The sequence below is a fragment of the Rhinopithecus roxellana genome, chromosome 4 (genome assembly GCF_007565055.1).
Source record: "Rhinopithecus roxellana isolate Shanxi Qingling chromosome 4, ASM756505v1, whole genome shotgun sequence".
In the NCBI taxonomy this organism is placed as follows: domain Eukaryota; kingdom Metazoa; phylum Chordata; class Mammalia; order Primates; family Cercopithecidae; genus Rhinopithecus; species Rhinopithecus roxellana.
The window spans coordinates 176,685,268-176,711,701 of record NC_044552.1 but is presented as its reverse complement, the minus strand read 5'-3'; the positions used below and the strand labels follow the sequence as shown (position 1 = coordinate 176,711,701).

General features: G+C 39.4%; 1 protein-coding gene across 6 annotated transcripts in view; it reads left to right on the top strand.

Annotated features, from left to right (window-relative positions):
• The window catches only part of ESR1 (estrogen receptor 1), a 469,479-nt gene that overhangs the window by 26,374 nt on the left and 416,671 nt on the right, over positions 1-26,434 (top strand). For 4 of the 6 annotated variants that reach the window (XM_030928659.1, XM_030928653.1, XM_030928655.1 and 1 more), the window contains exon 2: positions 18,632-18,762. The gene's annotated coding sequence lies outside the window, so the exon portion shown is untranslated. Of the gene's footprint in view, positions 1-6,929; positions 7,099-18,360; positions 18,470-18,631; positions 18,763-26,434 lie in introns of those variants that run through there. The other 2 variants (XM_030928652.1, XM_030928654.1) reach the window with 2 other exon arrangements.

Below are 26,434 nucleotides of genomic sequence, written 5' to 3'. Positions count from 1 at the left end.
TTGGGGACTGAGGCTACTCAGTAGCCCTGTAAATGGTCAGAGCCTGCTGTTTCTATTACTTGGAGAGCAAGGTGAATGCAGGTCTCTTTGGATATTGGGGATAATAGAGGGATGTGGATTGTAGAGGAACAGGACTTCTTGCCCCTTCAATTTAAATGGAGATTCATTTGATCGAAAAAACAAAACAAAACAAAAAACAAAAAAACCAAAACATGTATATTCACCAGGCCCTGTGTGAATTACCGCCTTGGATGTAGGTGGAGTAAGCCATATTCCCAGGTAGGCTGCAATCAGCTGCAATCCATTGGTGGTAGGAGGCACGGGAGATACAGAGATAACTCAGGACTAGATTGAACTGGCCACTTATCTAAGAGTGTTATCAAGTGTTCTGTAAATGTGTAAATTCTGATGAGTTATCAAGTTGTCATACTTTTTTTTTCTTTTTTTTTGAGTCTCGCTCTATCATCCAGGCTGGAGTGCAGAGGCGTGATCTCAGTTCACTGCAACCTCCACCTCCCAGGTTCAAGCAATTCTCTCACCTCAGCCTCCTAAGTAGCTGGGATTACAAGCATGCACCACCACGTCCGGCTATTTATTTATTTTTTGTAATTTTAGTAGAGATGGGGTTGCACCATGTGGCCAGGCTGGTCTTGAACTCCTGACATCAAGTGATCAGCCCACCTCTGCCTCCCAAAGTTCTGGGATTATAGGCGTGTGCCACCACACCCAGCTGGGTGTAATACAATTCATATGTCCCTTCCTAGGCACAAGCTCCTCAGGGTCACGTCTGTTCTTCTTTGCTGGTACAGAGGAGATGCTTCAGTAGTGCTTATTGCTAGAGGAGAAAAGTACAAGTGGCATGTGGTAGAGATTCAGAGAAGGGTGAGAATAGGATGATGTTGGGCCATCAGGAAGGTCTCCATGGAGAAGGTGTTCTTTGAGATGAACACTGAGGAAGTGGTGGGATCACACCTGACCTAGATAGAGAAGGGGCTGAAACCCAAGCATAGGATGCTGGGAGCAGGGAAAGAGATGCTGACTGAAGTCGAAGGCTGGAGAGGTTGGCTGGGGCCTGGTGATCAGGGACATGGTGAGTGGTTTGTACTTAATTTAATCTTGTAGTGACACAATGAGGATGATTAATCAGGAACATAATCTGGTGAAGGTGTGTTGGATGGATTAGAAATGGTAGAGGCTGTAGGCAATCAGACCAATTAGGACACCATTGCAAAAGTCCACCTGAGAGCTGAAGAGGATCTGACTTGTGATAGGGAGTAGGAAAAAGAAGGGATGGAGGCTGGAGGAATTTTGGAGATACAGCCTGAAGTTCTTGTAATCCAAACTTCCCCAGAGTGTCTCAGCCCAGGAATAAAAATAGGATGAAAACAACAAGAACACAATGATATTTTATCTCTGCTTTCTATCAACTGTTTGCCACCTGCAATCCTTTCTGGTTCTTCCTTCCTGTGGGGCCAGGTGAATAGGCAGATGCTGAATATCACTTCTGGGCTCACAGAAGCCCCCAGCGTTGGGGGGCCAAGGCTGCAGCTGCTGGTGCCAATCAAAGGCACCCATAGGCAGGACCCTCTTCCAGTAAGCTTCATTGCAAATGGGAAGCCTGAAGGCGGGTGCTTTCCTCTGCTAATCGGTACCTGGTACAGGAATCAAGGCTTCCCTTTGTTTGTTCTCAGTGGTTTACAGAGATTTTTCTTCTGTAAAGCAACCACTCCTTTCACTAAAATTCTGGTGTTTGTGCAAGTTGGGAAGTTAAACTTAGCAACAGAGTCTCTGCTGTATTTAAATATCATTTTTGTCTGACACTGGCCTCTTGTCCTTAGAGGAAATATGTGAATTTCTCCTTTCTGCTCAGAAGTACAACTTAATAGTTGACAAACGTAAACTACCTGAAGGGCCAGACTTCTCTGGATTCTACTTGAGACCTTGCTTCCCGCTGAGAAGTGTGTGCATTTGTGTATCTGGTGACCCAAATGGCTGGGAGAGTGGGGAGAAGAAAGACTGAGGGCCAGGTGGGGAGCAACAAGGGTCAGAAAGCTATTTTGCTTCAGCAGTATCAATAATGTTTTTGTTTTAAATCATCGTCTTCTTCAATGTTGCTTCCTTTGTCACTCCTGTAAATATGAAAGCCCCATTTATTCTTCTAATAGAAAATTTTTCATAATTATTTCCTCACATGAGATGTTTATGGCTTTATATATATGTGTGTATATAAAGAGGAGACATGTAACTTATGAAAGCAGATTTTAAAAGCCTTTCTACAGATGAAATGTAAGGTTCAATTGCATTTTTTCTTTTGGAGATGGGTCTTATTCTGTCACCCAGGCTACAGTGCAGCGGCATGAACATGGCTCACTGCAGCCCCAAACAATTCTCCCACCACAGCCTCCAGAGTAGCTGGGACCACAGACATGTGCCATCACATCCAGCTAATTAAAACCGATTTTTTTTTTTGTAGAGATGGGGTCTTTCTATGTTGCTCAGGCTAGTCTTGAACTTCTAGGCTCAAATTTCTTGATTTCTTCCAAAAGTATTTTCTGCTTGACATTGTTATTTGAAGAAAGATAGCTTTAAAAAATTTAAATAAGGAGACTATTTTTTATCCCTATAAGTTTGGACTAGGGCTTTCATACTGAGTAAAAGACAGTATACAGTGTCATTGAGGATGGGTCATATTATGGCTCTGTTGTCAAATACTCTAGATCTGGACACTGAAAACTGGACTACTGATGGATTTTGTGCCTCTGCTGTAAAAACCAGCACCTGCGGCTGGACGCAGTGGCTCATACCTGTAATCCCAGCACTTTGGGAGGCTGAGGTGGGAGGATCACGAGGTCAGGAGATGGAGACCATCCTGGCTAACATGGTGAAACCCCGTCTCTACTAAAAATACAAAAAAAATTAGCTGGACGTAGTAGCGGGCACCTGTAGTCCCAGCTACTCGGGAGGCTGAGGCAGGAGAATGGCGTGAACCTGGGAGGCGGAGCTTGCATTGAGTCAAGATGGCGCCACTGCACTCCAGCCTGGGTGACAGAGTGAGACTCTGTCTCAAAACAAACAAACAAACCAGCACCTAGGCTCCGGATGAGTGTTTAGGTAGCTAAACACTCTTGGGTTACACTGTTCTGATGGGAAAGACCACCAGAGGTGCCCTTGGATACCTGGTAATAAGGAGATGGAAGGAGTCCCTCAAATCTATCTTCCCAAGGAGTTCTGGACTGGGGTTTTTAAGGAGATCATGGAGGAGGAGGGATTGAAGGGCTATAGAAGAAATTATGGAAATTCTGCGACCCTGTCAGTGACCCATGCAGCTCTAGCCAGAGCCCCATATGTGTTCATCTCAGCTCACTGGCTTTCTCTGTTCCTGCATAACTTCACTTGCTAGGAGCCTTGCCTTACTTTGGCCTCCATGCCACCCTGAGACACGCCCTTTTCTTTTGCGTTTATGACCTCAGTGCAGGTTTCCAAATTCATACCCTCAGAGCAGTGCAGGTTTCTGAATTCATACCTTCAGAGCTTGAATGATTGGTCTAGTTCATCTTTTTCACATTTGGTCGTGTCCTAGGTCACTGTCCAGTCTATAGTTTGGCTGTTCTTTGGTTGGGTGTCTCACCATGGTCCAGTTAGCTGTGATCTGAAGTGGGCGTAGGGTGGGGAGGTTGTGTGAACTTGAGTTGGTTGTTCCAGTAACAGGAGCTGAGAGCATGGCAATTTTCCTTAGAACAATAGCGAGTGAGTGGTCAGGTACTGATTGATATCTCCAGGTAAGGGGAGTTTCAATTTTGGTTGTTCTTCATGAGGAAAGTCGGAAGCCCAGAGCTGTTTTGCTAGGGGGATAGAGCTGAGACAGTGTTTTCAGCAGTGCTCAATGGGAACATCTTTGCTGAGAAGAACGAATGAAGAATTTTGGCAATTAACTGTGTAACTGAATCCCAGACTCTGCTATCATCTGGGGTGGCAGATAAAAACACATAGTGCAAATCAAAAACCTGATTTTTAATTTTAGCCTGAATCACTCAGATCACAGCAGGATGTTACTTGAACAACCCAGACAGATTGCATCCATTTTCTGCTTTACTTTGCTTGTGGAAACCAGGCTGTTAGCGGTTTCTTCTGGAATGGGAGAATGTATCAAAAAAAGATTGGAACCTGAAAAATTTCTAGAATTTCATTGTTCTGTGCTTCTTAATAAACAATGTGACACTATCAAGGAATGTGTATTGACCCTCTTTTTTAAAAAATAAAGATGTAGTGGATAGCATGATTTTGATGAAATGTCAGGCTTTAGTTTTCGTTTGAAAAATGTGTGTGAGGGAATCAGGTGTAATGGCATGATACTGCTCTTTGAATTATACTTATGAGATTAAATTTATCCTGTGTTTCAATTACACTGTATTATACTGCTTCATTTAAATTGTCGTTGTCTTATTTTTTTATTGTTCAACCTGTCTAGTAGTGATTAATGCAATTTAATTAGACACTTTTCCTCAAAGGATATATATATATATTCCCTATAAGAAAGCATAGAATAGTTAAAACATCAGTCCAAGCACACATTTTTATTTTTAGTGATTTCATTAGAACGATAAACTTCAAAATGATTCATAACGACCTTTCTGAATCGATTTGATGGAACTGTTTTTACCCATTCACTGATAAACCTGTCAACAGTTTCCTCTCATGACACACACAAAGCACGTGTGTTCCCATAGTGTGTCCTTGTGTGTAATTCCTTGTGCTGGTTCACATTCTGAAATGGAGTGTTAAAAGCATGGGGGCTTGAGTTGGTCCATGTGAGTTTGAACCCTGGCCCCAGCTGGTATAGGTACTTAATCTCAGTATCCTGTGGTTTCCTCAACTGTAAAATGGGTTTTTAGTAGTACCCACCTCACTGGGTTGCTGCAAATGTGCTTAAAATAGTATCTGACATCTAGTACAGCCGGCCCTCCATATCTATGGGTTCCACATCTGAGGATTCAGTCAATCTCTGGTTGGATAAAAAAATATCCAGGAGAATAGCTGCATACCAGGAAAAAAAAAAAAAAAGAAAAAAATATCCAGGAAAAAAAAGTTGTGCCTGTACTGAACATGTACAGACTTTGCTCTTTACATTCTCTAAACAATATAGTATAACATGTATTTACCTCACATTTACATTGTTTTAGGTATTATAAGTAATCTATGGGTTATTTAAAGTATACAGGAGGATGTGCACAGGATATATGTAAATACTACGTGATTTTATATCAGGTACTTGTCCTGGAACCAATACCCCAACTCTAATACCAAGGGATGACTGTATATGCTCAGAAGACATTTGCTGTTATTTTTATTCTCTTGCACTCAAGAAAGCACATATTGGAATGCAAATGAATATCAATAATAGTTTTTTAAAGGATAATTAATCTAATTTATAATTTACATACAATTTACATTGTACATTTATATTTTCTAATGAAAAGGAAATAATCTATAACCTTCATTTCAGAATTCATTAGTTGTCCTATTTTGAGAACTGTTGCTCTATGTAATTTTCATCTCTGTATTGATGTGTAAAACTGGTTTTAACAGGTAGCTAAATGCTGTTTGAAAAGCATACTTCACCCATTCTAGCAAATAAAATAATTGAAGGATTTAATTAATTTTGAAAAAAATATTTCACTTTCAAAACACTTAAACTGTTCAGAGCATGTTATTCAATAATCTACCTTTCACCAGAAATCATAATAAAAACAATAAAAATGCTTACAGAACCCCCACAATGCATTAGTATACATGATTATTACTTGGGTAAGAGAATCTTGTTGAGATTTTATGTTCAGTCACTTGAAATTAAATACTTTACATATTAACTAAAATGTATCCTGCTCTCTGTATTCTGGAGAAGTTACTCTCAGACAAATTTACATATTCAAATTATTTTATGGGCTTAATTGACAAGTATAGAGAAGATTGAAGACAGTTAAGATAATTTATTTCAAAATGTTTGAAAGCATTGATTATTTATTTTGGTTTTCTTTCTTTCCCATGCTGGTTTTGAAATGCACCTCTTACTTGGCAGGTGTCCCTCTGTACTGGGTACTGGGACAGAGAGAAATATGGTAGCAAGACAGAGATCCCTCCTCCACCCTGTTCTACCATTCTCACTGCCAGAAAACCAGTCTTTTCAAGGCTTGTAGAGAAGAAAAAGCGAAAATATTTTTAAAAAGTCATTTAAAGTACCTACTGCATAAACCACAGCAGACATAATGAGATATTAAACTGTCAATATTATTAAAAATTTTTAATATGATTTTACAGCCCCTTTTCTACTTGAAAATGTTTATCTTAGTGTTAGACAAACAATCAATAACCTCATAAACTTAAAAATTGCTGCAGGAAATACCGGACAGTTTACGGAAGGATCATATGACAGAAGGAAGGGCTGAAGAGTGTGAGAAGCAAGACCTCTGCAGGTTACCGAAGTCAAGAACCTCATTAATCAGTAACAAGAAGTGCAGAGCGGGCTTTTGAGTCCATGCCTGAGCAAGAAAGTCCCAAAAAACACTCACAGAAAGACATTTCCTTGCCCCTGCTTTTAGTTTAGTTGTAGCTAACTTTGGATTAACAAAATTTATGTGCTGAATGAATGTTTTATTTTTTTTTCCAACTCCACATGCCTGTCTAGACTTCAAGCTTTATTATGAATAAAGAGAAAATCGGCTGGATGGTATAAAAAAGTTTCAGGCAGATTAACACACGATTTACCTCTTCTTGAACATCCATCTTAATGGAAGTGCTAAGAAAGTTAGATTCGGGCCTGGCTTGGTAAAAGCAAGGCCACCCCCTCCTCTATTTTTTCAATGAGATTTTCCGATCCTAGTCAAATGGTGGTGCTAGTTCTTTATTTTTGAGTTACTGCATTTCCTAATTTCATGGTCATAACAGCCTCCTGTCTACCGACTCAGAACGGATTTTACCAAAACTGAAAATGCAGGCTCCATGCTCAGAAGCTCTTTAACAGGCTCGAAAGGTCCATGCTCCTTTCTCCTGCCCATTCTATAGCATAAGAAGACAGTCTCTGAGTGATAATCTTCTCTTCAAGTAGGTACTCCTATTTCTTCTCAATTTATTTTTTCCTTTTTGATATAATTTGCTACTGTTTACAAGCATATTGTAACTTCAGAGCTTACCTCTCATCTTTAAAAAATGTTCATTTTTTTGTCTTTCTGCTCCAAGGATATTTTGCAAAGTTACTGGCAAGTATTCCTGGGACGATATAATGTGAAATCTAAACTTGGTACCGTGGAAATTCACTTCTAGAATAATATTTAGCTGAGGCAGAGGGCAATCCGACTACTCTTTTCTTAGTACAGCACACACAGGCTGCCTGTCTGTTCCAGATAACATATATTTATTGAATCTAGCACTAGCTAGGAGACACGGTATTGTTGAACTGTGTTAGAATTTTAAAAGTTCTTAATTGGACAAATCTCAGACGAGCATGAACATACTACCTGTTTTCTTAATCTTTGGAGACATAACTTATGTGAGTTTGAACTAAGCGATGTGAATAAGCCATTATTTGTTTCCTAAAGGCAGTCAAGTTTTCTGCAAAGCTACACATTTAGCAGCACAAGAACGAGCCCCTCTGTCTTGAAATTGGCCTCTGATTTTAAGCAAGGTCTTTTGAGTCCTGGTGTCCCATTTTCTCAGTTCCTTTCTGCCTCACGATGCCACATACATAATGATTCCACCACATATAGCAGTGGGCTACTCGGGTAATGATGTGGCAGTCACAAGGCAGGGCAGAATACTTTCATTTTGGTTAGAGGAATGCCACATGTCTTAGGAAATGCTCGTTGAACTGTAAGTTTCATGCTTTGTCAAGAAGATAACCAGTATTCTCTCAAGTCTGTAGGAGCCAACATGATTAAAAGATTTTAAAGCAATTTACTCGATAGAAGGGTTGGACTTTATGAGGACTTGTGATCATGACAACGGTTCCTGCTTAAAGATGCCAGATTTTTAATGCCTTTATGTGCCAGATCTAATAGGCTTACAGAGCAACTCCATGTATATGAGGTTGCTGGGAAACTCATCTGGTTTTGAATGTGGTATATACATATTTTAATGTTGAGAGTAAACTTAGGAAGACCAGGTAGAAGTATTTGAATTGAAATCTGAAATGTACAGAGAACTTAAATTGGGTGAGAATGTTGGAGAACCATGGATGGTTCAGGGTCCATTTGTGTACCATAAAATCCCTTCCTATTTCTCAAAAGCAAATGTTTTCTTTGATTTTGTTAATATCCTGTGATGACTGCCCACTAGGCCTTGGAATGCATGCAGATGATGCTGTAGCGGTTGGATAAAATACTCTAGAATATCAGATTTTCAAGGAAATTAGAAATAAAAACAATGTAGGTAAAAGATATGACATGTAGGAAAAAAGCAAAATTTTCCTTAAGAATACGAGGGTCGTATTTACAAGTAGAAGATTTTTCTTAGACACTTGGAGATACTTGTTTTGTTCTATTGCTCGTGACAGTCAAGGAAAGGAATAAAGCTCTTGTGTCTTAAACTTGCAGGAAGAACGAAGTCCAACTATTATTCATTTCTGAGAACTCTGTGTCTTTTTGTTCAATATTGGGTTTAGAGCTAGCTACCATCTACCTTCCCTTCAAACACGCACTCTACACCTGCACACAGTATAAGTGTTTACATCAGGCGTCTGCTAAACATTTTCACATGGTTATCTGCGGTCTTCTCTGAGTCTATCTGCATTCATTTATCCTAGCTGGTCAGAACAATCACTTGGGCTGAGGACCTGGTGGTTGAGTTTACTTTGCTTTGAATAGGGAACAGCTGTGCTCCGTGACTGCAGATTGGCTATTTGGAAAAAAGGGCAAGGAAGAGAGTGACTCTGGGTAGACCATCCACACTGTTTGTAAAAAAACTCATAGCATAGTCTTCATCTATGGCAGTGGAGATATTGATGGTCCTGTCCATCTGCCTCTATCAGGAGAGGGTCTCCATTGTTAATCTCTGAGAAAGAGGCACCATCTGTGAAACCTACTGCATATTGTCTAATGAAGTGCTATTTTCAAAGGCATACACTGTACAGGTAAGAGTGGTGTGCCTGTCTTCTGGGCAATATCTCATTAGACTTCTTCTGAATCATTCCCACTGGACACAACAGCAAAAACGTACACATCATTGAGTTTTATGGTTCTATCTAAGGTGTATAACATTTTTCTCTCTGAAAGTCTGTGATTCTTTCAGAGAATAAAGGGGTTTACCCTATCCATCTGCCCCTAAAAATATTCTGCTAGAAAGCTGATACGTCTGCTCAGGTTTTCCACAGCAGATCACTCTTCAGTAAGAATTCTGATATGATGTAGTGTAATTCAAATCCATGGAAAATGACTGAGTATCAGCCATAGCTCCCACCACTCTCTAGCTGTGCAATTAGAGGCAGATTATTTCACCTCCTGCCTTGAATTTCTCATCTGCAAAGTGGGAGTACTAAAAGTAGCTACCAGCTATGATTATATGGAATAACTGAGATTAAGCCACTCATTAAACTCCTTGCAGTCTCCAAGCATTAGAAACTCAGTATGAGGAAGTTATTTCTATTCTAAGCCTAGCACAGTGCCTGGTACTCAACAGATGTTGGTTGAATCCATGAAATAATTCAAGGTCAGCACCAAAGCTGCTAGGAGTTTATGAACATCTGATCATAACTGGAAACTTGATCTGAAAAACAAAGGGCAGTCAATCCAATCAACTGAGCATGCCATCTGTTGAAATGCTGCTGCTTCTGTAATGAAAATAAAGTGTTGGAAGAGAAAGTCCAGAAACCTCCATCATCCCTTCTTCCATCATTCCTCTCCTTTGTGACTATCTTTGTGATGAGAAGGGTAGCAAAAAAATCTTGCTGAGATGAGCGTGTCAAAAATGTGTTACAAATGCTTCACATTCCCTTTCACATCAACAGAAGCATGTTGCTTCATTGTTGGGCAATGTCTTAGTCCATGCACACACACAGCTGTATGTTGATTTTTTTTTTGAGGCAGAGTGTGGCTCTTTCGCCCAGGCTGGAGTACAGTGGCATGATCTCAGCTCACTGCAACCTCTACCTCCCAGGTTCAAGCAATTCTCCTGCCTCAGCCTCCAGAGTAGCTGGGATTACAGACATGTGCCACCATGCCCAGCTAATTTTCATATTTTTAGTAGAGACAGGGTTTTCCCATGTTGGCCAGGCTGGTCTCAAACTCCTGACCTCAAGTGATCCACTCGCCTTGGCCTCCCAAAATGCTGGGATTACAGATGTGAGCCACCACACCTGGCTGTATGCTGATGTTCTAATTCAGTGTGATACCAAAGACCTGAGATAGTCTCTCCCTCACTGGCCCCATAATATATGCTCATGAGGTGGTAATAATAACAACTATAGTAGCACCTAAGGTTGGGGGGGTCTCTTACTTTATGCAATGCTTTTTATAGTATTATCACGTGCAAGTCTCACAGCAACCCAGGTAGTGAACAATGTTATGATTCCTGTTGTACAAATGAGGAAACCAAGGCTTTGCAAAGCTAGGTAACATGCCCAATATTACACAGCTTCAAAGGCGACAGCCCTAGGACTTGAAGATAAACTCATCGAATTCCAAAGCTCATGCTTTTAGCCATTACTTGAGACAGTATTAACTTTTAAAGTTTGCAATCAATAGGAATTTGGCCTTGCGAAAGCAAGTTGAGCATCTGGGGCTGATGGGAGATAACATTACACCCTCTCTTAGCCTCAGTATCTTCATCTGTAAAATGGGAACAATTACATCTGAGTCACAGAAGTTTTGTGGCTTTTCATGAGGATTACATAAAGTAATGCGTGTAAGAGAGTTTTGTACAAAGCTCACTTTTATAAAATGCAAGTTGTGGCCAGGATCGGTGGCTCACGCCTGTAATCCCAGCACTTTGGGGGGCTGAGGTGGGTGGATAACCTGAGGTCAGGAGTTCGTGACCAATCTGGCCAACATGGTGAAACCCGTCTCTACTGAAAATACAAAAATTAGCTGGGTATGTTGGCATGGGCCTGTAATCTCAGCTACTTGGGAGGCTGAGGCAGGAGAATCGCTTGAACCTGGGAAGTGGAGGTTGCAGTGAGCCAAGATTGCGCCACTGCACTCCCACCTGGGCAACAAGATGAAACTGCATCTAAAAAAGAAAAAAAATAAATAAAGCAAGTTGTTATATGCAATGCAGAAATTATTACTTAGTTACATGTAAAATCTTCCCACCAAGTGAATGAGGGTTCACCTGGCTGTAGTGCTATGAGAGAGATATGAGGGGCAGATTAGCTTATGCTTCTCAAAAACAGAAAATGTGCAGGGGTGGAAGTGTGGGTGGGGAGTCTGGGCCTTCCTGGCACGTGGCAAAGCTGGAATGTAAGAGAGTACGGCAGCAGGATGGATGGGGTTTTGGGGGTATGGTGGTAATCCTTTTTGGGGGGCACCCCTCCAGTATTCGGGGATGTTCTCTGATTTCTTTTGAGAAGACAAGTGGTTAGAAGCTTCCCTAGCCTTTCTGTTGTAAAAACCATCAAGATCTTTGTTGAATGCATACCTGGAGCTTGGTTTCCCTAAGCACAGCCTTTAAGAACTTCATCTGGCTTTAGTCTCCTATTTAAAGCTGCCACCCACTCTCAATTTTTTGGGTTTTCCTGCTAAGAATGGGTATAACATGGGCAGTCTTTCAGTTCTCCTTTCTTGCTGCCTTGAAGACAACACACAGGCCAATTACAAGGAGGAAGAGACAGGCCCCAACAAGTTGACAATCCTAGAGAGCCTAGTGTGAGTAGACTTGCTGAGGTTCCTGTCTTTTGCCGGAATAGAAGAGTACCACTGACTTCTAGACATTTCTTTTCTCAACTGTTTCCTTGTCAAAATGACCAGCAACTCAGCTCCCTAAACATACCTCCTTCCCTAGATTGGTTCAGAGGAAGCCATCAAGGTTCTTTTGCAAACGGAAGATCTGCAGTTTTGAGATCCTTCTTTCCTCTGCTGTTCATAGAAACGGTCTCATTGGAATAGTCCCTTTTGGAATATTACTAAGGACACCAAGAAATCCACAAGAAAATTTGAGTGTATCTGACAGAAGAAATTTGGCTTTTGTACTCTAATAATTATTTATTAGATGCAATAGCTGGTCAGAATTTATTTGCTTAAAACCATGTAAAGAAAGGTGCTTAATAAAGATAATTACATCACATATAGTATCCATTTTAGTATCTTTCACCTTAAAACTATATGACAAACAAAGACACAAATTGCTCTTTCTTTCCAATAAGCAATTTTGGAAATTCCATATTGTGAAATTCCAAATTTTAGAAAATTTACAAAATTTAAGATTTTGTACCTATCTGCGTCAAGTTTTCTGAAAGAACATTTAAAGATTAATGTTACTTAGAATCCAATATATGAATAGTTTAATTTAACTCATATTGTTAAATTCTTTTTCTAATTTTATTTAAGAAATGAGTAATATTGACAAGGGCCTTGCTGTGGTTTATTATGGCCTGTCCTAGAGTCTCTATTCCCAGCTAGATTAAAAGTGCCTCAGGGCTGGGCGTGGTAGCTCATGCCTGTAATCCCAGCATTTTGGGAGGCTGAGGCCAGTGAATCACTTGAGGCCAGGAGATTGAGACCAGCCTGGCCAACATGGTGAAACCCTGTCTCTACTAAAAATACAAAAAATTAGCCGGACATGGTGGTGTATGCCTGTAATCCCAGCTACTTGGGAGGCTGAGGTAGGAGATTCACTTGAACCTGGGAGGTGGAGGTTGCAGTGAGCTGAGATAACACCACTGCATTGCAGCCTGGGTGACACAGAGAGACTCCATCTCAAATAAATAATAAATAAATAAATAATAAATAAATAAAAATAAAAAGTGCCTCAGGTGCATAGATGGAGTTATTTAGGATTGCACCCTGTGCCTTGGGAAGTGCCTGGTACACACTGGTGTTTGTCACATAATTGTAGTGTGAGATTGAGCCTGACATGTTCCTTGATCCCTAGACAATCTCTATCAGGTATGATCAGTAAGGCACATAATATGATATATGACTATTACATAGTAGTGCACTATAATATGTGCCTAAAGCCATAACGTCAGCAATTCAGCAGAGTAGAATGTGAAGAGTGCTTGCAGAGTGATGAGCACCGTGGTGAGGAAGCATAAAGAGAAGAAGGTATTTCTGGGTTCGTGCAGGATGGTTAGGGATAGCTTTGGGTAGGAAATGACTCTTGACCATGACCTTAAAGGATAGATAATGTTTACACGGGAAGATACAAGGAAAAGGAGGTACATAATGAAAGGCATAGAGGAGAAGGTTTTGGGAACCCATCAGTCTGATAGAAACATAGTTAAGAAAAGTGCGGGGTGGTGGTAGGAGGTAATTTGGAAGTGGAGCGTCAGATGTCCTATTAAGGAGCTTGGACTTTATCTTGTAGGCATTAAAGATGTTGGTGTAGGCGGCCGGGCGCGGTGGCTCAAGCCTGTAATCCCAGCACTTTGGGAGGCCGAGACGGGCGGCTCACGAAGTCAGGAGATCGAGACCATCCTGGCTAACACAGTGAAATCCCGTCTCTACTAAAAAATACAAAAAAAAAAACTAGCCTGGCGAGGTGGCAGGCGCCTGTAGTCCCAGCTACTCGGGAGGCTGAGGCAGGAGAATGGCGTGAACCCGGGAGGCGGAGCTTGCAGTGAGCTGAGATCCGGCTACTGCACTCCAGCCTGGGCGACAGAGCAAGACTCCGTCTCAAAAAAAAAAAAAAAAAAAAAGATGTTGGTGTAGGCTTGGAATGAAATAATGACTTAACCTTAGAAAAATACTGTGTGGATTGAAGTTTTCAGATGAAGAGTGGGTACATCAATTTTAGGTGATAGAAATAGTTCAAGAGAGGTGTCATACCATTTAAAAAATCTTTTAGGACTTGCTTTTTGAAATCATGATTGTTTATGGTTGTAAAGATTTTGTTTCAGAAATGACTGGTGGAGAAAGAAGTGTATTGAGAGTCAAAAGATGGGACTTTGCCACTGATGCGCATAGCGAAAAGCTGCAAGCTTGGTGCCCCATCTTCCTAACTGTAAAATGGGCATAACAACTACCAGACCTCCATCAAAACATTACACTAGTGATACGATGAAGACTAAGTGATAGAACTTTAAAAGGCAGCATCCCTTATATGTGTAAAATGCTATTTACTTGTAATATTTTTGTAGTAAAATTATTTTCTTTGGACATGATATAGATTCAGAAGACAATGATCATATTTCTATGAGATTAGGATTCAGACCATTAGAACTTTTTATATTTTTTAAATAGCTACTTTATGTTGGGTACTGAATAAGTCTTATTTTTAACACCTCATTTCCCTCACAAAATGGATGGAATCTTTGGACTAGGGGAAATGTATGGTCCCTGCAGCTGTAGTATTTTATGATTCTATAGCTTTTGCCTTCAGCAACCTTCTCTTAGAATAGTGATTTAAGGGCTGGGCGTGGTGGCTCACACCTGTAATCCCAGCACTTTGGGAGGCTGAGGCGGGCAGATCACCTGAGATCAGGCATTTGAGACCAGCCTGGCCAACATGGTGAAACCCTGTCTCTACTAAAAATAAAAAATTAGCCCAGTGTGGTGGCATGCACTTGTAGTCCCAGCTACTAGGGAGGCTGAGGCAAGAGAATCACTTGAACCCAGGAGGTGGAGGTTGCAGTGAGCTGAGACGGCACCACTGCACTCCAGCCTGGGCGAAAGAGCATTTAAGCCAGGTGGCTGACACCTGTAATGCTAGCACTTTGGGAGGCTGAGGTGGGTGAATTGCTTTTGCTCAGGATTTTGAGACCAGTCTGGGCAACCTGGCGAAACCCCATCTCTATAAAAAAATACAAAAATTAGCTGGTTGTGGTGGTGCACGTCTGTAGTCCCAGCTACTTGAGAGGCTGAAGTAAGAGGATGACTTGAGCCCAGGAGATCCAGGCTGCAGTGAGCTGACATAGTGCCACTGCACACTGCATTCCAGACTGGGCAACAGAGCAAGACTTTGTCTAAAAAAAAAAAAAAAAAAAAAATAGTGACTTAAGATACTGACAGTATAAGCACAACAAAACCCATGGGCATCTGTGCTGGGAATAAAAGACAGACGTGTTTTCATTGCACTGATTTAGGACTCTGGTTGGAAAGGAAAACTGTGATCTCTCCTGCAGTTGCCTAAAATGCTTTATAGTTATGGGAATGGAAAAGCTAAACTCTGTGATTTGTGGGTAGAGGGAAGGAGGGTGAGTGTCCTTTCTGATTTCCTCTTTTTCCTTCTCTTCCAAGGGGAAATAAAAGGCTAGGGCAACAATTTAAAAAGAAAAGGCAAGGAGCTACTAGGGGTAGAGTTGGGAGGGAAAAAGGCCAAACCCATTAAACAATTTCACTTCAGTTACAGTAAATCTCAAATGATGATGCTACACTCCTGAGAATGTTCCACGGTGGAAATGCCTGGGCTTTGAATTTTGAGCAGGGAAGTACCAGGAGAGGGTGACATGATAACATTCAACAGGAAGAACACTGCTCTTGTCTGTTTGACGGTCCTATTCCTCCAGATCACTCAGTCTTCACAAATCAAGCACATAGCTCCTTCACATGTCATTTGTGAAGAGAAAGACGCCTAGGAAAATGTTTTCTAGGAAAAGGAAAAAAGCAGAAAGAAAAGGTCTCCTGCTTGCTACAGCATTCGTGTTGCACAAGCAGTATTAATGTAGTGGAGTATTAATCACTTAGAAGAGTTCACGTATTATTCCTATCTGGGCTCTGCAGGGTCCTTTCTTCACTTCTTTCTCACCATTTGGATTCTGTCCATTTTACTCCTCCCTCTGCACTTGGAATGGAAGTGAAATTTGTTGTGCCAATTCTCTACTTGTTAGAAGCCATGGTAATGTTTAGTAGGGGAAAAGATTTGCACTGCTACATAGAAGGAGGTTTTGGGATTATTTAAGGCTTTTCTTTGTTGATGGGATTCCTAGAATCTACTACCACTGGGTACACTAGACAAGTTTGTAGATTTACAAAAGTGTGGAAAGCATGGGTTGCACTTGATTTCTTTATCCAGCTCTGTGGTTCTAAATTTATTGCCAATTTTATTTATCAAACCTATTCTCAGTGGAGTAGTATTTTTTGTGGTCACAAGGAAACATCTGTGAGCTTAAACCTTAGAGGCAGATAGCCAGTTAGAACATTTGGCATATGAAGCTTAGATAGCAGAAGAGAAAAATTAATCAAGGCAACCCTCAAAAATATTGAGAAGGCAACTAAGAAAAATTTCTTATCACTGACAGACTGCAGTATTGAGTTCGTGTTCATTAGGAAATGTCAGAATACATAATGAATCAATGAGGAGTGTCATAGTATGGCAAGTTACATTGTTGGTGTCAATCTCGACTGCCAGGATTTATGGTAGATTATATAATGGAATCCTGAGTTCTGAGAGATCAAAGGAAAATGCTGGCTCTTTCTTCATCCATTCTCTTAGGTCAGGCCTACCCAGCAAGAAGCCAAGTAGAGAATTGAGCAATTATCTGAAGTGGGCAGTGGAGATGGCCAAACCAGATAATATATAACCAGAAAGTCACCATGGAGGGAAAATGTGGACTGAAAATAGGATAAGGGGTGGAGGTAGAATGTCAAGCCATTTGGTCAGTGTCCACAGTCCAGATTTACTGAATAACAGCCAATTCCTTACTTCATGTGGTTATTTAGAGCAAGACTAAAAGACTAGAGTGAAAAAAAAAAGAGTTCATTACTAAGGTTGTTGCATGTTTGTTCAAAATTTCTTCAAATCTCTATTATTATCTGTTACATGTCTAATTCTGAGTACTTCCAGGGATTGCATTTCATTACTTTAGATTAGTGGGTTGAAGTGGTGGAGGAAGCCCATATAATCTGACTTACATGGAGAAAACAGGTCTTTTTGATAGTTTAGTTCAGTGTTATATTTAATTAGCCTTCTTTTCCCTCCATAATGCATGCTTATGAATTTTCCTCTTAAAACTCTGAGCCTCTGACCTTTATCATTTCCTCATGGAGCAATTTCTGTATCTCCTTAACTTTAGTAGAACGTAGCAATGAAATATACAAGTCCCCTAGAATAGAATTTGTGTGAATTTTGGTTTTCTAAAAACTCAACTACCAAAGTCTCAGGACTAGTGTGGTACTTTTTTCTTCTATTTGATATGGAAACCATAAACTACCTACTTTGGGCAGACGTTTCCCACTCCTAAAACGTAGCTATCTGTCCACTGGCCCCTGTAAATCTGTCGGAGTGCACCTGCTAATTCTGAAGTCTCCCTAATACAATGTTAAACTTTCCTTTTTTTTTTTTTGAGAAAAAAATTGTAAATTAGGTTCACTGTTGCTTGGAATTAGGAAAAAAAACAAAAACAAAAACAAAAACCCAGGCATACTAATATTTCAGATGGAAAAACAAAGCTAAGAATTTAACAAGTTTCCCCCCCCCACTCTATCATGTCTTGTACGTTTAAAGCTGTTATACAACATTTTAAAAACAAACCAAAAAAACCCAGGGCCTTTTTCCAATAGCTTAGCTGATGACCCACAATAAAAACATGCCCCATGGAATATTCTTAAAGCACCCCAAGGGAGTCTACTGAAATAATTTACAATAAAGGAAAAATTCAGAAGAATTTTACATACAAGTAAAAATTAAGAACGTTGTTTTATAAGCAATAGGGAAAAGCTGTATTAAGTTGCATTGCTCAATTTCTCACTTGCTCTGTGCAGTGACTACTTTTTTGACCACATAACAACGTCTGAATCTTCGTGGTAAAATCATACCTACCACAGCCACAGCAGGTTTTGTTCTGCTGCTGCACATGTGATTTGAGATACTGTGGGTTGGAAGTTTTGTTTTTGTTTTTAATTTCTAAAGGCAAAATGGATCTATAGAAATGGAAGTCATTTGTAATTCCAGCACTTTGAGAGGCTGAGGCGGGTGGATCACCTGAAGTCAGGAGTTCGAGACCAACCCTGCCAACATGGTGAAACTCTGTCTCTACTAAAAAGATAAAAAATTATCTGGCAGGCGTGGTGGTGTGCACCTGTAGTCCCAGGTACTTGGGAGGCTGAGGCAGAAGAATTGCTTGAACCCAGGAGGCGGAGGTTGCAGTGAGCCGAGACTGCACCACTGCCTTGCACTCCAGTCTAGGTAGCAAGAGCGAAACTAAGTCTCAAAAAAAAAAAAAAAAAGAAGAAGAAGAAATGGAAGTCATCCCATGGGCCTGAGTTGGTGTAGTGGATTATGGCCTGTACATAAATGAAGAAATGCTACCCAGTGGCATCAACGGTAACTAGCTTAAGCCCTACTCAGCTCTGTAAAATAATGTAATCAAGGAATTTGACCTGAACAGGTAAGCCAAACATTGATTCTTCAGTGCCTATTGATAAGTGAGACTACTTTTCTTTTTAACAGCCTCATTTCACTTAAGTGGGGAATCAAACTAGCTTTAATTAAGGAAATCTGTAGAAATCATTCACATCTCCCTTTCCTTCTCTGTTAAAAAAAACAAAAGGAAGAAGAAAACTAGGAAGAAGTAAGCGCAAAGATCTCTTCACATTCTCCGGAATTGCAATAGCAAATAGCAGCACGGCGCTTCTTGAAAAAGGATGTAGATTTTAATCTGAACTTTGAACCGTCATTGAGGTATGTGTGAACATACTAGTTTCCTCTTTCTCTCTCCCGACTTTGTCCATGAATTCATAAGATCTAATTTGGTCATCAGTTTGGAGAACAATTTTTCATTTAATTTCTTTCATGATCAAGTATGTATTGTCAGGCGCTTAGCAGTGCACCTACTATCTGATGTGCACTCTACGTGTGTTGCTTAGGTTGAAATTAAGGATACAATCTATGCACTACCACCATTTAAAAAAATCCCCGACGCCTACTGTGTGAGTGAGGTTTCTTTGCATATTATCAGAGAGGTTAACCAATTTATTTACATGCTCCGTAGTCCACTCTAAGTACGGAAAACCCAAGTTTTTTTTTTTTTTTTTTCTTAAGAAAGAGTTATTATCTCATTCTTTTTCCCTCAGAGCTTTACCATAGTTTCCAGCAAGTGAAAACATTTCTTGATTTGAATTTCACAACCTCCTTCTCCTCTTGCCAGTTGTATGGTGCTAATAGGAAGCATAATGTGAGTGTGCATTTACTTTAACCCTAAAATAGGAGAACATCTTCAGAATATAGACTTTATATATTCAGTGACCTACCTGAAAATAGAGACATAATTCTAACCTTCTCAATCATTAAGAAACATTTCTATTGAATTTAGTTATTCAAAGCAACATGTAGCAGTTTCACAAGGGAAAAGAAAAGCCTTACCACTTGTATTTGTGGTCACCAAGTAATTACATTATTTTTTATTTAAAATTAAAATAAAATAACTTACTGTCAAGTCCATTTCTCATTTCCTCCATAGAACATTTTAAAACTAGTTCACAAACCTCTTGAAAAGTCACGCCTCTATTACAATGAAAGTGCAAATTGTCACCATTGCCTAGAAGTCAACTTGAGAGGCTGTGTATCTATGTAGCATTTTGCAAATCCAGTAGTAGCCATGTGATATGAAAGATTAAATGCACCCCTGATTTGTGAATACTATCCTAGCCTTCAAAATGTTCAAAAGCACAGGAAGTCTGGACTTTTAAAAATATAACCTGCCCAAATTGCAAGGGAGGGGTTGGGTGTAGGACCTAGGTCTGTCTGCCAATCAGCTTGAGATGCCAGTGGACTAAACCTGACTTCACTAAAAGCCAGACTGGCAAATATTACTCAGCGTGGTAATTTCCTAATTGTAGAACTGGCCTGTTTGGTGAAGTATTTCAGGAAAATTTTTAACTGGACCTTTTCTACCCTACTGCATAGGAAACGAAGGTTTCTAGGCAAAGACTTTACTTAGTGACTAACCAAAAATGGTAAATAAAGTAACCAGTTCCAGGCTTAGCTACTGTCCTCAAAAGTGCCGCATGACTGGTCAGGCCAGTCTTCTGAGGCTGGAGGTGCATGTGGAACCCCCAGAGCCTTGTCTGCAAGGGCATGGCTGACTGTAGGCTGTTTAGAAGCACCCTGCCCTGCGAAACTCCTCTGGCTTAGGAATTTTAAACAATTCTAGTTCTAATCTCTCTGCTCAGAGTCTGAGCAGCTGTCAATGAGCTCTCCTGTGAATCATGGAAATGTTCATGGGTGAGCTGCTCTAGCTTCTTACTTCCAAGTAGAAGGTGCCTTGTAACTCTTTGCCAGCTTGATGCAGTGAGTTTGATTCATCTTTTGGGCAGCAGGGACAGATAGTGAAGAAGGAGGGGGAAAAAAGATTTTAATATATAAATGAGTCTTCCATCTAGCTGGGGTTGAACAAAGTAGGAGAACCAGTGCAAGTCACTGGGGGTATGGATCTCATACCGTTTTCAGCATGCACCTCCCTTTCTCTCTTTTTGTTTCTATACATGTCAGTCCCTGAGTAGTCTTGCATTGCTTTTCCCACTTTGAAGTCTTAGATTCAAAACCGATGATTCCAGAAGGGTCTAAGGTGCTGTTGCTGAGACTTTGAAAGAGAGCTGAAACAAACTGTTTGGATTCTAGATGCCATTGTGCATCTGCCTGAGTCACTGTGTCGCTTAGGTTGGTCACCAGAATAATTCTCCTTCATTTTTGCTGCCCTTCCAATTCATAAACAACACTGAACATCAGTGGTTCTCCCATAATCAAATATATTTGGCTCTATTAATATTAAAATGTGGTCTTGAGTAGAAAGATTCTAAGGGCTAAAAAATAAAAGATGTAAAATGTATGTTGATAGGTTAGTGTAGAAGCCACACATGGGGTTTTCTCCACTCCCACTCTTTCATTTTTTTTAAGATCCAACACTCAAATTACAAAAGTCTATTTTTTTTTTTTTGGAGACTGAGTCTCACTCTGTCACCCAGGGTGGAGTGCAGTGGCACAATCTCAGCTCACTGCAACCTCCGCCTTCCGGGTTCAAGCAATTCTCCTGCCTCAGCCTCCTGAGTAGCTAGGATTACAGGTGTCCGCCACCATGCCAGGCTAATTTTTGTATTTTCAGTAGAGATGGAATTTCACCATGTTGACCAGGCTGCTCTTGAACTCCTGACCTCAGGTGATCCACCTGCCTCGGCCTCCCAAATTGTTGGGATTACAGGCATGAGCCAACGCCCCTGGCCACAAAAGTCAATTCTTAACTTAAAACATAAAAGTTCCATTTCTTTTATGGTCTACTTAGTCATGTCTGGAGTCAGTGAGCTCAGTCAAGTGGTTTGTAGAATGACAGTTGTGATACCTATTCATTTATCCACCAGATTATTTTCTGCTCTCAATGGTGCTTTATAGAAAACAGTTTATTCAGTCATTACAACAGCTCTAGGAGCGGGTTTCATTAAACCCACTTTCTAGGAAAACGAACCAAGGCTTAGAAAAATCAAGTAATTTGCTAAAGACTACCCAGCTGGTAATGATATGACAGGAGTTGAACTTAGGACAATAACTCAAGATCTTGGTCCCTGTAAATATGGGTTTCCAGGTTATGTATGCAGGCAGAGGGCTTAGATCTTGAAGGAAATACAGAAGCAGTATAAAAAGGAAGGATCTCTTCCCATAGGAAGCTTGTCATCCATTGGATGAGGAACTCAGATTTCCACTGTGAAATGATATTTGTATCCTCATTGTGTGAGAGACATGGGGACTCTGATCATCACAAAAGCACATTTTTCCTGCCTATAAATGATGCTTAATAGAGCTGACAGATTATATGTATCTGGAACACTTTTACTTAGCAGAAAGACAACAGGCTAGGATTAGCTGACTAGTAATTTTATTTATCAAGCTCAATTCCCATGCTGACTTCTCTTCCACTAGTGAAAATGTGTCATCAGATTTGGTACCAAACTGGAGAGGTGAAAGGATCCTTTGACCAGTATAATAGCCATGCCATCAGTTTTGCTTTCCTATTTAAGTTTGATATGGATTAATGATCTACATCATTATTTTGGGGGTTTCTAAACACATATGAACTAAAGACGGAAAAGATGATGGAAAAGATGGAAAGAGATGACTTATGTACAAAGGCTTGCAGAGAGAAGGATAAGCCAAAAAATTGGTAAATCACACATGAATAATCAAGAACTGACTACAATGTAATAATATGTGTTCATTTCCACTAATGAATAAGCTGCCATTATGTCTCCTCATTCTCTATTTGGGACAAATTACTTCTCTGCTGTATTTCCATTATTACAGGTACCTATCTGCTGTGATTTTTCTCAGTTTTGACTTTATCTTGTTGCTTTAATCTTGTCTCTAAGTAAATTGCAACCCAGTAAATATATTCCAGTATTGTTTATTGTAATTCCTGCCTTTATGTCAGGTGGCAAAAGGAAGGGACTTGTTTTATTAATTTATCAGTCTGGGTGTGTGCTAAGAGGAGCTTTAGTACATGCTTTGATTATGGCAGATTGGGTCTAAAAGATTCAGCTGGTATCTTCCATTTATTTTGGTCTGTCTACATAAGAAGGTCACATAGCTGATTATAGCAGTTTTCTGTGTGTCATATTGTTGGCCTGACACATAATATCAAATAAGAGGTACCAGAATTTTCTGTGCAGTCTGAAGCTGTGTGTGTACAACAAGTGAAAAATCTTAACTATTTGGACTTTTGGGTTCCATGATGCCAGAGAAAGCCAGACACCAGGAGCTGGAATCAGCTAAGACCTAAGACCCTGCATGCACATATAGATGTTTGCATTTTCTTCCTATTGCAACATTCAGCCATTGCTTTGGCAACTATTTCAATAATATATTACTGCTCATCAAAGTGGAAATAATGTTCTGTTACTAGTTGAGTATTGAAAAGCTCTTCATAGTTTTGTGATTTTGACTCAGCTCCAACATGAAGGACCCATTTCTTCAACTTACTTTGGCAACAGGAGAGATTGACTAATGTGCTTGAAAGTGATCCACTGCTGTTTCTGTTTATCTTTCTTCAATCCTACTGGGCCATGGGAAGAAGAGGTAGCAGGCATTCTTGTTTGCCTCAACCAGGAAGCACAAGGCCATCCCAGGGCAGGGCAGGAGGGAGGTGGGAGGGAAGAAGCATGCTCCACGGGCCGTTGTTTACCTTGTTGGCCAGTCAGGTCCTCTCAGGGTAGGTTTCCTGGGATAAGAGCAAAGCTTATTGGTTTTCCTTGCTGTGCCATGAGAGCACACCAGGTCACCCCAGCAGCCTTGCTTGCCTTCCCACAGCCTGCCCTTGCCAGGGGTTTCAGCTGATACCCTTTCCACTCAGGAGGAGAAACCAGAGAAAACATGGAAGTGTTTCCAGTGTTAAGACTTTAGACCAAACTATAGAAATCTCTTCTACCTGGAAACCTGAAGAAATCAATCATGACTGCTATTCAGTAGAGGTAAAATTAAAAAAACAGCTTTACTGGTTTGGAGTCATAGGAAGGCTTTCTGTGTAGCCTCTCTGAGAGCTGCCTACTGGAAGGATTTGTCCTCAAAACCTGAGGACTTGTGGTGTTCCAGGGTTTATATGATACTGGCAGGATACTTTGCTAATCTAGAGGGCTGTGCTTCGACCTTTATCCAAGGGATGTAAGCTGTGTGTTGAGGTTACTGAGCGTCTAGCACAAAGCTCTAATGTTGAAGGATCACTGGAGGCAGGCTATGCCTCTGAACATGTAGAATTGACTAGAAATGCCAACGTTCATTTCAAAATGAAATCATTAGCTTTCTTATGCTTCCATTTAAAAATGATTATTGCATTTTGCATATTGTTGAATGCATATTAATTTCAGCAAGTTTAGAAAAGAGATAAGCATTAAGACATACATAAAAATCACTTATTCTCATCAGCTATAGATAATCACTAACAATATTTTAGTGCATTTTCTTTTCATCTTTTTGTTAGCAATATGTATGTGTATAGGTATACATATTTAAGTGAGTATATATGAAAATTAAAAAACAGAAAATATTCCCACAATATAATTAATAAAAATCCAAGATACAACACAATTTCCATTTGTAATATCTAGTGTATATATGTATATATATACATTATATGTATACATAAAATATATGCATAAAATAGATACACACACAGGTATATATTTTGCAAATTGAAATGTTGTATGTTGTAGATTTTATTTAACATTAGAATTTATTTACACTACTTAGGTGTTTTAACAAGGATTGTGGTCCACATCTGTTTATTTCCTTAAGAATAATTCCAAAAAGTGGAAATAGAATGTCAAGGGGCAAAGTTCTTTATAAAGTCCTTAAGGAGTATTGCCAGATGTTTTTTTTTCACTTCCTTTTAAAACATGATTATATTGTAGAAGTTCTATTTAAAAATTCCAAGCAAAAATTTTCAAAATCACATCTAGAAATCAAATCATGATTTTATTTGGCTATGCCCCTTGTAGTCCTTGTCTATGAACTTATTCTATTATTAAATATAATAGGTACTTTCCATTAATTTAACAGGTAGAATTTTTTTACATTTTCTCTTGTTATTGTGCAATGCATATTTTCTATTATGTTACAGAGATTTTGGGGGTTTTCTTCCTCCCTTTTTCCTTTCTCTTTTCTTGTTCTGTACCCCTTCAGAGAAACCAATAAATACAGGTTGATGTGTATCCTCTACTCTTTGCTCCATGCTCACTCAACCCAATATTTACACATGCACTGATTTTCAGGGCAATGGTCCCTCTTTATCATAAATTGTGGGATAAGTTTATATGCATAATATATATGTGTGTGCATATTACTCTGTATCTTGGTTTTCTCACTTTGCAATATATCTTAAAGATTCTGATAAATCTTATAGCTCTATCTCATTCTTTTCAGTAGTTGCATGCAGCATGAATTTGCTATAATTTATTCAAGTAATCTGCTTTCAACTAATACTCTGTTGTGAAAAGTTTTCAACATATAAAAAAGTGCTGTCATTACAAATATTCTTAGATACATATTCTTAGTAATTGGGGGTTTTATTTTTATGGTGTTTAAGTCCCAGGAGTAGAATTGCTGGTTTAAAAGGCATGTGTATCTTTACATTTTTATGGTTTTTTTCATATTATTTTCTAAAAATAATATAGCAAATCACAGTCCCACTAGTGATGTTTGAGAGCATCATTTTCCTCACTAGTACTCCTATTTCCCTGCTTTCTAATCTTTGCTGACCTAATGAGTAAGCATTGTTAATTTTATTTTCATTTTCTTGACTTCTAATGAGCTTACACATCTTTTCACGTTATTGTTGTTCCTTTGGATTTTCTTATCTGTCAATTACCAATGGATATCCTTGACCTATTTCTCCCTTATATAGTTGCTTTTCTCTTATTAAAAATTTGTAAAAGTTCTTTGAATATTATAGATTTTAAAACTTGGCAGATAAAGTTGTATGTATTTACTGTGTATAATATGATGTTTTGAGCTATATATATATCTCAATATATCATATCTATATATATATACACACATTGTGGAATGGCTAAATATAGCTAATTAACATATGCATTACCTCATGATGTTATCATTTTTGTGGTGAGAACACTTAAAACCGCTCAGCATTTTTCAAGAATATAATATATTGTTATTAACTATAGTCACCATGTTGTACAATGGATCCTTACACTTACTCTTCCTATTTAACTGAAGTTTTGCATCTTTTGGCCAATGTCTTTCCAACCCTTGCCTCCCACCCCTCTGCCCCAGCCCCGGTAACCACCATTCTACTCTCTACATCTATGAGATCAACTTTTTTAGATTCTACATGTAAGTGAGATCATTTGGTATTTGTCTTTCTGTGCCTGGCTTATTTCGCTTAATATAATGTGCTCATAATGTGCTCCAGGTTCATCCATGTTGTTGCAAATGACAATATTTTTCTCTATTTTTAAGGCTGAATGGTATTCCACTGTGAACATATACCATATTTTCTTTATCCATTCATCTGTTGATGGATACTTAGATTGATTCTGCTTCTTAACTATTATGCATAATGCTATAATAAATATGGGAGTACAGATATGGCTTTGACATACTGAATACATTCCCTTTGGGCATATACGCAGTAGTGGGACTGCTGAATCATTCGGTAATTGTATGATTACTCCATACTGTTTTCCATAGCGGCTGTACTAACATACCTTCCCACCAACAGTATGCAAAGGTTCTCTTTACTCCCCATCCTTGCCAACACTTTTAATCTTTTGTCATTTTCATAACAGCCATTCTAACAGGTGTGAGATAATATCTCATTGCGGTTTTAATTTCCATTTTCTGATGATTATAGTGA